Below are 10,323 nucleotides of genomic sequence, written 5' to 3' on the forward strand. Positions count from 1 at the left end.
CTTTTGCCGCACGCGCACTGGGAGGAAACGCTCCAAAAAAAAAAAAAAAAAAAGCGAAGGTGGCCGCAATGGGTGGGAAGGAAGGGGGGGAAGGGAAGGAGGCGGAGCCTCGTCTTCCGACGCCGTAATGCGCCTGCGCTGTGGGGAGGCGCCGGGGCGCCGGAGCGGCTCTGAGCGTGCGCGTCTGAGGGGCGAAGGAGGCTACGCATGCTCACGAGGCGACCAGCGGTGTGGGGTTCTACTGCGCATGTGCATTTGGGTGGGAAAAGAACCACACGTCCGGCTTCATGAGTTCCTCCTCCCCCCCCATTTGTTTTCCAATGCGCATGCGCCCGTCCGCCTGAAATCCCAATGAGACTAGCTTCCCTACCGAGGTGCGCATGCGCATCTGCTCCGCATGGGTTCCGGCCGCCTCTGCAGCGCTCGCTTGCCGAAACTCTCAGACCATAGAGTGCGCGCGCGAGGGGGAGCAGAGCGGCACGCCCGAGCCCTTTGGCCTTTTTTTAGCCTCCCACGCGGTCTTCGGCGGCCATCTTGGCCGAGAGGTTGTCCGCCATGGTTACCAAGGCAACCGCGGGTTGCAACCATTCAAACGTGCCGAAATAAACCGCGTGCCATTCTAAAAGGTGGAGAAATAAATAAAAGAGCGAAAACTTCATATCGGCGACCTGCCGTTCCCAACAACCATAGCTCCCTGTTTAATAACATTGTAATTTGGTTAGGATAACTATGCTATGTTTTCCTTCAGTGAAATTGTCACTTGCTAGGACGGAAGCCTTAACTCACATTTGCCATCTTTTTTCTCGCTTAAGTTATTTTTATTGATTATAGATTGGTAATTATTGTGGCTGATAAGTGTGAACTGCTTAATTATGATTTGCTGATGTTTAATTTTACTGTTTACTATTAGATTCTGCTGTATTGTTGAATGTTACTTTGATATAAGTTATTTATTTTAAAAGTTATTGTGTTATAAAAGTTATATATAAGTTATAAAAGTTTTATATTGGATCAGATTGTTACTGTTACTGTTTGATTTTTTATTACGTTTTTGTGTTGGAAGCTGCCCAGAGTGGCTGGAGCAACCCAGCCAGATGGGTGGGGTATAAATAAATTATTATTATTATTATTATTATTATTATTATTATTATTATTATTATTTTCTAGTTTCATCACTTTGATCCTCTTGACTGAGTTTCCTGATCCTGATAGTTTCCATATATTCCCGCAGTCTTCAGAATGAGGGACATCAGAAGCTGCTTGCAGATAGTTGTGTGGCAACGAAGTAAACATCACCCATTCCTTTAGGGTTCCTGAAATCAGCTCCCACCCTCTGCTCCCCTTTCATTCTCCCGTTCCTAGAAAACAGGAGCCAGGAGCAGCACCCCATGGCTTCCATCTCTGGGGCTCTCTCCGGACTCTTGCACCAACCACCAAATGCATTTTAAATAAAAGCACACGTTCTACTCATGTACAAACACCAAGCAGGCCCCACAAATAACCCAGAGATGCATTTTAAATAAAAGGACACATTATACTCATGTAAAAACATGCTGATTCCTGGACCGTCCCCGGGCCGGATTGAGGAGGCAATTGGGCCGGATCTGGTCCCCGGGCCTTAGTTTGCCTACCCATGCTTTGGTATGTGAAGTGGGTATCTCTGGGTTATTTCTGGGGGCTGCCTGGTGTTTTTAGATGAGTAGAATGTGTCCTTTTATTTAAGATGCATCTCTGGGTTATTTGTGGGGCATAGGAATTTGTTCATCCCCCTCCCACAAAATATAGTCCGCCCCCTCCAGAAGGTCTGAGGGATAGTGGACCTGCTGAAAAAGTTTGCTGACCCCTGTACCAAAGCCTCATGTTTCAATCTCCTGCTTGCATCTGACTCCACCATTAAGTCTCTTTCGCCTCCCTACCCCTTAGAGATGGAACTGCCACTCAAACTGCCTCCAAGTGACCGCATCATTTCCTTTAAGTCCCTCCACAAAACCCACATTGCCTCCAAAGTTTTTGCAACATCCAACACAGTCCTGCACTCCAGAAGTTGCCGGACTACATCTCCCATCATCCATTACCCGTTTGCCATACTGGCTGAGGCTGATGGGAGTTGGGATTCCCAACATCAGGAGGGCCACTGGTTGCCCACTGCTGCTCTCCCTACGCTTGTGGCCTGTCATTTGTTGGGAGACTCCCATCGCCCGTCAACTCCACCCACAATGGCCAATGAGCAAGCATGATGGGGGTTGTAGTCCCAACATCGGCGGGGGGGGGGGACGGGACGACAGGTTGGCCAGCACTGCTTTACAGGGAGTGAAGCCGAAGGAGTAAATGTAGACATGATTAGCTTGTTTTGGGGCTACAGTTCCCATCGTCTCTGACCACTGGTTCTGCTAGATAGGGATGATGGGAGTTGCAGTCCAAAAACAGCTGGAGACCCACGTTTGGGAAACCTGGTGTAGCAGAAATAATAACATATTATTCTACCTGCTCGTGCCTCCATATTCCCCACTCCACCCCCCCCCACTGTTTTGGGGGGCTGGTTTTAGATTGTAACCCCCCACAGCTAGGGAACCCAGCCAGGGAATTCTTTCTAAAGCATGATGCACATAAAACAGTGTTTCCCAAACTTCCCACCCACAGATCCCTTGAAAATTGCTTAGGTTCTTGGTGGACCATTTGGTGATTTTTCAGCCTGTTGCAATTGCGGGTGCTAAATACTGTGTGATTCTTAACTGCATTTTTACACTCACCTTGTGGAGCACCTGTGAAACTCATGGAAGAAGTTCATGTGGCCTGCAGATCACAATTGAAAAGCCCCGGCATAGTTGACACTATATAAAAAAAAATACTATTATAGTTGATTTCATAATGTACTGCTGCTTTTGTGGCTAATCGTTTAGGTTTAGTTTTTTGTGTTTGTTTGTTTTTCTTTGCTTGTGCGTTGAAATAGATGTATGTTCAAACCATCTCTACCCCAGAAAATCTGCCAGAGCAGCTTGCCAAGTAATCAACGTAAACCCTGTTCCTGCCCTTAAGGCTTGCAAAGACGTGACACGAAAGGAGGGGAAAGAAGCAAACTCAGGTCCCAGATTTTTTAATGCTGCAGGGTTCTTATAATGATTAGCTTGTATGGAAACAGGGGACTCATACGTCAAGAAAGAGAGCTTGCCGGCCTCTGAAAAACAGACTGGTGTCCCAACCAGGCAGCAGCAGCTAACCTGTGGCCCTCTAGATCAGGCATAGGCAAACTTCAGCCCTCCAGATGTTTTGGGACTACAACTCCCATCATCCCTAGCTAACAGGACCAATGGTCAGGGATGATGGGGATTGTAGTCTCAAAACATCTGGAGGGCCAAGTTTGCCTATGCCTGCTCTAGATCAGGCTTCCTCAACCTCGGCCCTCCAGATGTTTTGCCCTGCAACTCCCACCATCCCTAGCTAGCAGGACCAGTGGTCAGGGATGATGGGAATTGTAGTCTCAAAACATCTGGAGGGCTGAGGTTGAGGAAGCCTGCTCTAGATGTGGTTTGGACTCCAGTTCCCATCAGCCCCAGTCCACATGACCAATGCTCAGGATAATGGGAGCTGTAGTCTTAAAGGACTTCTCGGTAGTGGCACCCGCACTGTGGAACGCCCTCCCACCAGATGTCAAAGAGAAAAATAACTACCAACCTTTTAGAAAACATCTGAAGGCAGCCCTGTTTAGGGAAACTTTTAATGTTTAATAGGTTATTGTATTTTAGTGTTCTGTTGGAAGCCGCCCAGAGCGGCTGGGGAAACCCAGCCAAATGGGTGGGATATAATTTTTTTTTTAACTATTGAGCTTGAAGGCTGAGCGGGGATTCGAACCCTGTTCTCCCAAGTCCTAGTCCAGCACTCTAACTGCTACACCACGCTGACTGTTCCTTACTATCTGCTGCTTACTTCTTCTCTTCCCCATTCATTGCTCTGAATACTTTTTTAAAAAACTCCTGGTGTTAACGAGTGAAACGTCTCAGCGATTTTACTGTGTTTGCAATATCAGTAACGCATACAATAACACTAGAGCAGGGGTCAGCAAACTTTTTCAGCAGGGGGCCGGTCCACTGTCCCTCAGACCTTGTGGGGGGCCGGACTATATGGCGGCGGGGGGAATGAACAAATTCCTATGCCCCACAAATAACCCAGAGATGCATTTTAAATAAAAGGACACAGTCTACTCATCTAAAAACATGCTGATTCCCAGACCATCCGCGGGCCGGATTTAGAAGGCTATTGGGCTGGATCCGGCCCCCAGGCCTTAGTTTGCCTACCCGTGTTCTAGTCTAGAGGTACAGCATGCAGGATGCAGGTGGAGACACCAGGGGGCAGCTGGAGCAAGGTGTGAATCGACAATAGGAATCAGCCAAGTGATTAGAATTATAGGATTGTGGAGTTGGAAGGGAACTCCAAGGGCCATCTAGTCCTTCCCCCTGCAATGCAGGAATCTTAGCAAAGTAACTCCTGGCAGCTGGCCACCCAACCTTTGTTTAAAAACCTCCAATGATCAGACACAGAGGAGGTCAGAGACCTGCACATTCCTATAGTGAAGAGCAGATAAAGGGACCCCTGACCATTAGGTCCAGTCGTGGCCGACTCTGGGGTTGTGGCGCTCATCTAGCTTTAATGGCCGAGGGAGCTTCCAGGTCCTGTGGCCAGCATGACTAAGCCGCTTCTGGCGGACCAGAGCAGCACACGGAAATGCTGTTTACCTTCCCGCTGGAGTGGTACCTATTTATCTACTTGCACTTCGATGAGCTTTCGAACAGCTAGGTTGGCAGGAGCAGGGACCGAGCAATGGGAGCTCACTCTGTCGCGGGGATTCGAACCGCCGGCCTTCTGATCGGCAAGTCCTAGGCTCTGTGGTTTAACCCACAGCGCCACCGCGTCCCTCCTGAAGAGCAGATATTGGCAGGTAAAACGTTTCTCATCTTCTTCCTTCCTTTTTCAAAAGCACACATCAGTCCCCGTCCCCCTTTGCATCTGGACGCCCCTGTCAGTGGCAAATCTTGGCTGAGGACCCTGGGAGTGTCCGTAAGGGGGTAGCCGGTCACCCTCCCCTCTCCTTTGCTGGCGCCTGCTATCCACCTTTGACTGGGTTGTGTGAATATAAAAAGAACCTCTTCTGATTGGGCCAAAGTCCCACGTAGTCCAGCATTCTGTTCCTCACAGCGCCCAATCAGTGTGTCCTAATACGAGTGTTTCACATATTGTTATTTATTTATAAATTCACCAGATCCCTCCTTAGGATCCTTCCCCCCTAAACGTTGCCCCTCAAACGGAACTTTTCTCAACAACGTTGACCTGAACCCCTAAAAAGGGGGGTGGATCACTGCCAGATTTTAATTACGAAAGTAGATCGCAGTCCCTCGGGAGTTGACCACCCCTGTCTGAAATGACCCACAAGACTGCATATACAGTGGTACCTCAGGTTAAGTACTTAATTTGTTCTGGAGGTCCGTTCTTAACCTGAAACTGTTCTTAACCTGAAGCACCACTTTAGCTAATGGGGCCTCCTGCTGCCGCCGCGCCGCCGGAGCACGATTTCTGTTCTCATCCTGAAACAAAGTTCTTAACCTCAGGTAATATTTCTGGGTTAGCGGAGTCTGTAACCTGAAGTGTACGTAACCTGAAGCATATGTAACTCGAGGTACCACTGTACCACAAACACAAGAACACAAACCACAAACTCTGAGCTTGCGCATCTCATTTGCCCTTAGCCCCTAACAGTTGGAGTTCTGCGTTCTTTCTGCCAGGGAATCTTTCATACGTGTGAACCTCCAAGTTTGTGGGGCGAGCAATGCAGACAGCTGGTCTCAGCAATCTGTATCGACTACATCAGTTTTCCCAAACTTTTTTGGGGCCCTGCCCCCCTTGGTTCCATAAACTTATCCCCGGTGCCCTACTATGCTCTCCTATGAAAAGCATTATTCAGAACAGCACTTTGCACAACCAGCTAAGGAAGCTAAGAACACAATAAAATCCAAAACAGTTGATTGCACATTCATTCAAAATCCAATTACAGTGGTACCTCGGGTTACATACGCTTCTCATACATACACTTCAGGTTACAGACTCCGCTAACCCAGAAATAGTGCTTCAGGTTAAGAACTTTGCTTCAGGATAAGAAGAGAAATCGTGCTCTAGCAGCAGCGGGAGGCCCCATTAGCTAAAGTGGTGCTTCAGGTTAAGAACAGTTTCAGGTTAAGTACGGACCTCTGGAACGAATTAAGTACTTAAGCTGAGGTACCACTGTAAATTTATTATGTTGTTGTATATGGGATGCAAGTGGTGCTGTGGGCTTGCCTAGGGCTTGCCGACCCGAAGGTTGGCGGTTCAAATCCCCGCGACGGGGTGAGCTCCCATTGCTCAGTCCCTGCTCCTGCCCACCTAGCAGTTCGAAAGCACGTCAAAGTGCAAGCAGATAAATAGGTACCGCTCCAGCGGGAAGGTAAACGGCGTTTCCGTGTGCTGCTCTGGTTCGCCAGAAGCGGCTTAGTCCTGCTGGCCACATGACCCGGAAGCTGTACGCCGGCTTCCTCGGCCAGTAAAGCGAGATGAGCGCTGCAACCCCAGAGTCGGCCATGACTGGACCTAATGGTCGGGGTCCCTTTACCTTATATGCTGGAAGCCGCTGAGAGGGTCTTCGGCAACCCAGTCAGATGGGTGGGGTACATCAACACCCCGTTGCCTCTTAGCAACCACCCCCCCAGGTAATCCCAGGGAGCAGCAGCCCCCACTTTAAGAACCACTGGACAACATCAAGGCTCAAATCTGCACAGCATCAGTTTAATTCCCTTGGACTTGGATTCTATTCTGACCACTGCTTAGTCATCCTGGGTTAAAAACCAATGAGGCACTTGTGTATTATTAGTTTGCTTTTGCTTGTATTTTATGTCTCATCATTGATGTCATTCTATAAATGCATTTTCTCCAAAGAACACTTACGCCTTGAATGTCCTTGCCTCTCCCCCTACATATCGACCTATTTTAATTCTACACATTTCATTTGCTTCCGCACAAAGCAAGTTTATGCTTGCAGCCTGCTGAGCCTCATGACATCACAGGGAAGGAGGGGGCAAATCTTCCCATTTTACTGACTGGGACACTGAGGCTAAGCGAAGAACCCACAGGGGTTGATGCCGAGGGCTGAAATCACACTCCTAAGTCTTGTTTCCCTGAAGTCTTTTGTCATCAAGATTCTGCTGGAGCTTCCAAGAGAGAGAAATGAAAAAGGAGAAAGAAATCGCACCTCAAACCCAAAGAGGAATATTCACTCAGCAGAAAAGGTTCTCCACCACAGCTGAGCAAAGGAACATTGGAGCAAGTGGAAGGCTACTTTTATTTTTTGTCCACAGGCCATTGTAGGCAGTCCAATCCTGTGCCTATTTACTTGGAGGTAAGTCCCACTGTGTTAAACGGAGATTACTCCCAGGAAAGCGATTTCCTGGGAGTAATCTCAGTACTTGGGCACAGCAATTCTAAGCTGGCAAAGCAAGCCTCCCTCTTGTGTAAATTAAGCTGCTTCCTGACCACTCCTAGACAGGGTGTAAGCCATAAATCTTCATTTTCTGCCTTTCCATTTAATTTAGTTATGCTTGCGTGTTGTTGTTTTTCATTGGGGTAAGTTTCACCAGGCTATGTGGGCTGGACCAATGAATTAAAGGTGTTAGGATAACGTTGGTTATCTCTTTCTGCACCCTTGACATTCCGCACTTCCATTTGCCCCTTTTACTGATTTTATTTATAAAAAAATATATGGTATGCCGCCGTGTCATTCAAAAAATTAAAGCAGTTTACCGCGAGAAAAGCATAAAGCTGTACAACAAAGCCATTAAAAAGTTAAAAACACATGTCAATTAACCAGTGTGGAAGGATGTGTTTTTAATTGCTTGTTTAGTTTACACTGGGGACGCGGGTGGCGCTGTGGGTTGAACCACAGGGCCTAGGACTTGCTGATCAGAAGGTCGGCGGTTTGAATCCCTGCGACGGGGTGAGCTCCCGTTGCTCGGTCCCTGCTCCTGCCAACCTAGCAGTTCGAAAGCATGTCAAAGTGCAAGCAGATAAATAGGTACCGCTCTGGCGGAAAGGTAAACAGCATTTCCATGCGCTGCTCTGGTTCGCCAGAAGCGGCTTAGTCCTGCTGGCCACATGACCCGGAAGCTATACGCTGGCTGCCTTGGCAAATAAAGCAAGATGAGCGCCACAACCCCAGAGTTGGCCACGACTGGACCTAATGGTCAGGGGTCCCTTTACCTTTACCCTTAGTTTACACCAGCGTAATTTCTGCTAGCTTAATTCAGACATGCACGGCTCTCCCACAGCCAGTTTAAACAGATATGCTGGTTTAAGACCAGCTCAGGGTGGGGAGATGAGCCACAGCCTAACCTCTCCCAGCAGCCATATCTGTGGCTTAGGAATTCACCTTAAAAACCATTCAAGCTCTGGACCCCTTAATCTCTCACAATGCCAGTACAAATATATACAAATAAATGTTGCTGACACAAACCCTACCCTAACACTATGCAATAGAACAAAAGAACATTAACCTCTCTCCGTCTCTCTCCATCCCCCTTTATCTTCCTGCTTTCTCTTCCCCAAACTGCATGATGTCTATGACAATAGCGTCTGTGAAAAAGACTATATGAATAAAAAATGGAGACGCAGTGTGTAATTTTCCTTGTTTATTTGTTTGCTTCTTATCACAATAAAATATTTTTAAGTGGCCCAGGAGGCAACATTCGAGGGGAAACTTAATACTTCCTATGGCAGAAGCCAAGAGGCAGCACAGAGGCAAGCTAAGAGTAACTTTTTGTTACACTGTCCCAAAATAAGGAAGTGCTTTCAAGATCTGTCCCCGGCTGACCTGGCCGGGTCTGATTACATTGAGAGCCACAGCTTTGCAGCAGAAAGCAAAGCAGCAGAACACCTTATTTTTAGTTAATGGTTATACAAGGAAATGGGGCTGTTGGACTTTTACCTTGCCTTGATAACAAAAAAGGAGATTAGAATGCACACTGATTGCGAGGGGGGGTGGAGAGAGGGAAGAAATCAGAAATCAAAAAGAAGATGAAAATGGAAGAATCAAGTTCTCTGCTTTGGGGCAAGGGGGAGTTTGTTTGACCCAGAAAGAGAGAGAGGAAATTGCAGGTCACAAAGGTGCTGTACCCTGCTGCCAAGTGAGAGACCTTTATCCAGTTCCTGGATGAAGAGATGATTCTGTCTCATCAGAAGTGGCTGAATCTTATCTTCAGGTGCAAATAGTGGTACAAACAAGCAGACATCCCCTCTGCATGTTTACTCGGAAGCCAAGCCTCCCTTGGGACTTGCTCCCAAGTAAGCAACAGCTACGGAATTGGATGCACAGATTGTTCAGGACTGGTGCAAAAGAAAGAGTTAAACTGTTTGCAACTGCAGATCACCCACTTACTTTTGAGGAATCACAGGTGCAAATCAGTTAGGAGGTACTTGCATCATGTATATGCTTCTAGATAAAGATGGACATAGCATGCAAGCAAGCCCAAAAAGATAAAGCGAATGCACACCTGTATGTGTGTCAGTCGATTTTAATTTATTTTTGTGTGCTTATATTGCAAACCGCCCTGTGATCCTCGGATGAAAGGTAGTATAAAAATTTAATAAATAAAAAAAAAACAGGCGGATATACGTGTTATATACTGTATACAGAATACATATATAATACATGCATACACACGAATGCAACTGTAAGACAGCAAGTGACTACTATCAAGCACGCACAATCAGGGCCAAAAATGTTCTGCAAACTGCAAAGACCTGCATGCCAAAAGATGCAGAGATGGTGGCTAATATGCTAATAATAATAATAATAATAATAATAATAATAATAATAATACTATAAAAAAGGAGTGCAAGTAATGAAGAAACACATGCACCCCTCGAGCCTACGCAAACAGCCTGTAAGTATGTCCAGACCCTCTGGAACCAAAGGCGTAGCTATTGCAAACCAGGGCCAGGAGCAAAACTGATCTGAAAGCAATGCATCTGTGATGTACAGACGTCACTTCACTTTCGCAAGTTGCAACACAGTACACGTTTGCAGAGGTGTCAGAAAGTGAAAGAGCTGAGTGCGGCGGCAGTGGTCCACCCCTCTTGCTGCGCTTCTTGGAAACCAAGCTGTGCAGGCAGCCCGGTCTGTTGTTGTTGTTTAGTTGTTTAGTCGTGTCCGACTCTTCGTGGCCCCCTGGACCAGAGCACGCCAGGCACTCCTGTCTTCCACTGCCTTCTGCAGTTTGGTCAAACTCATGCTCGTAGCTTCAAGAACAC

This window comes from Podarcis melisellensis (genome assembly GCF_964234715.1).
Source record: "Podarcis melisellensis genome assembly, chromosome: 13".
Classification (NCBI taxonomy): domain Eukaryota; kingdom Metazoa; phylum Chordata; class Lepidosauria; order Squamata; family Lacertidae; genus Podarcis; species Podarcis melisellensis.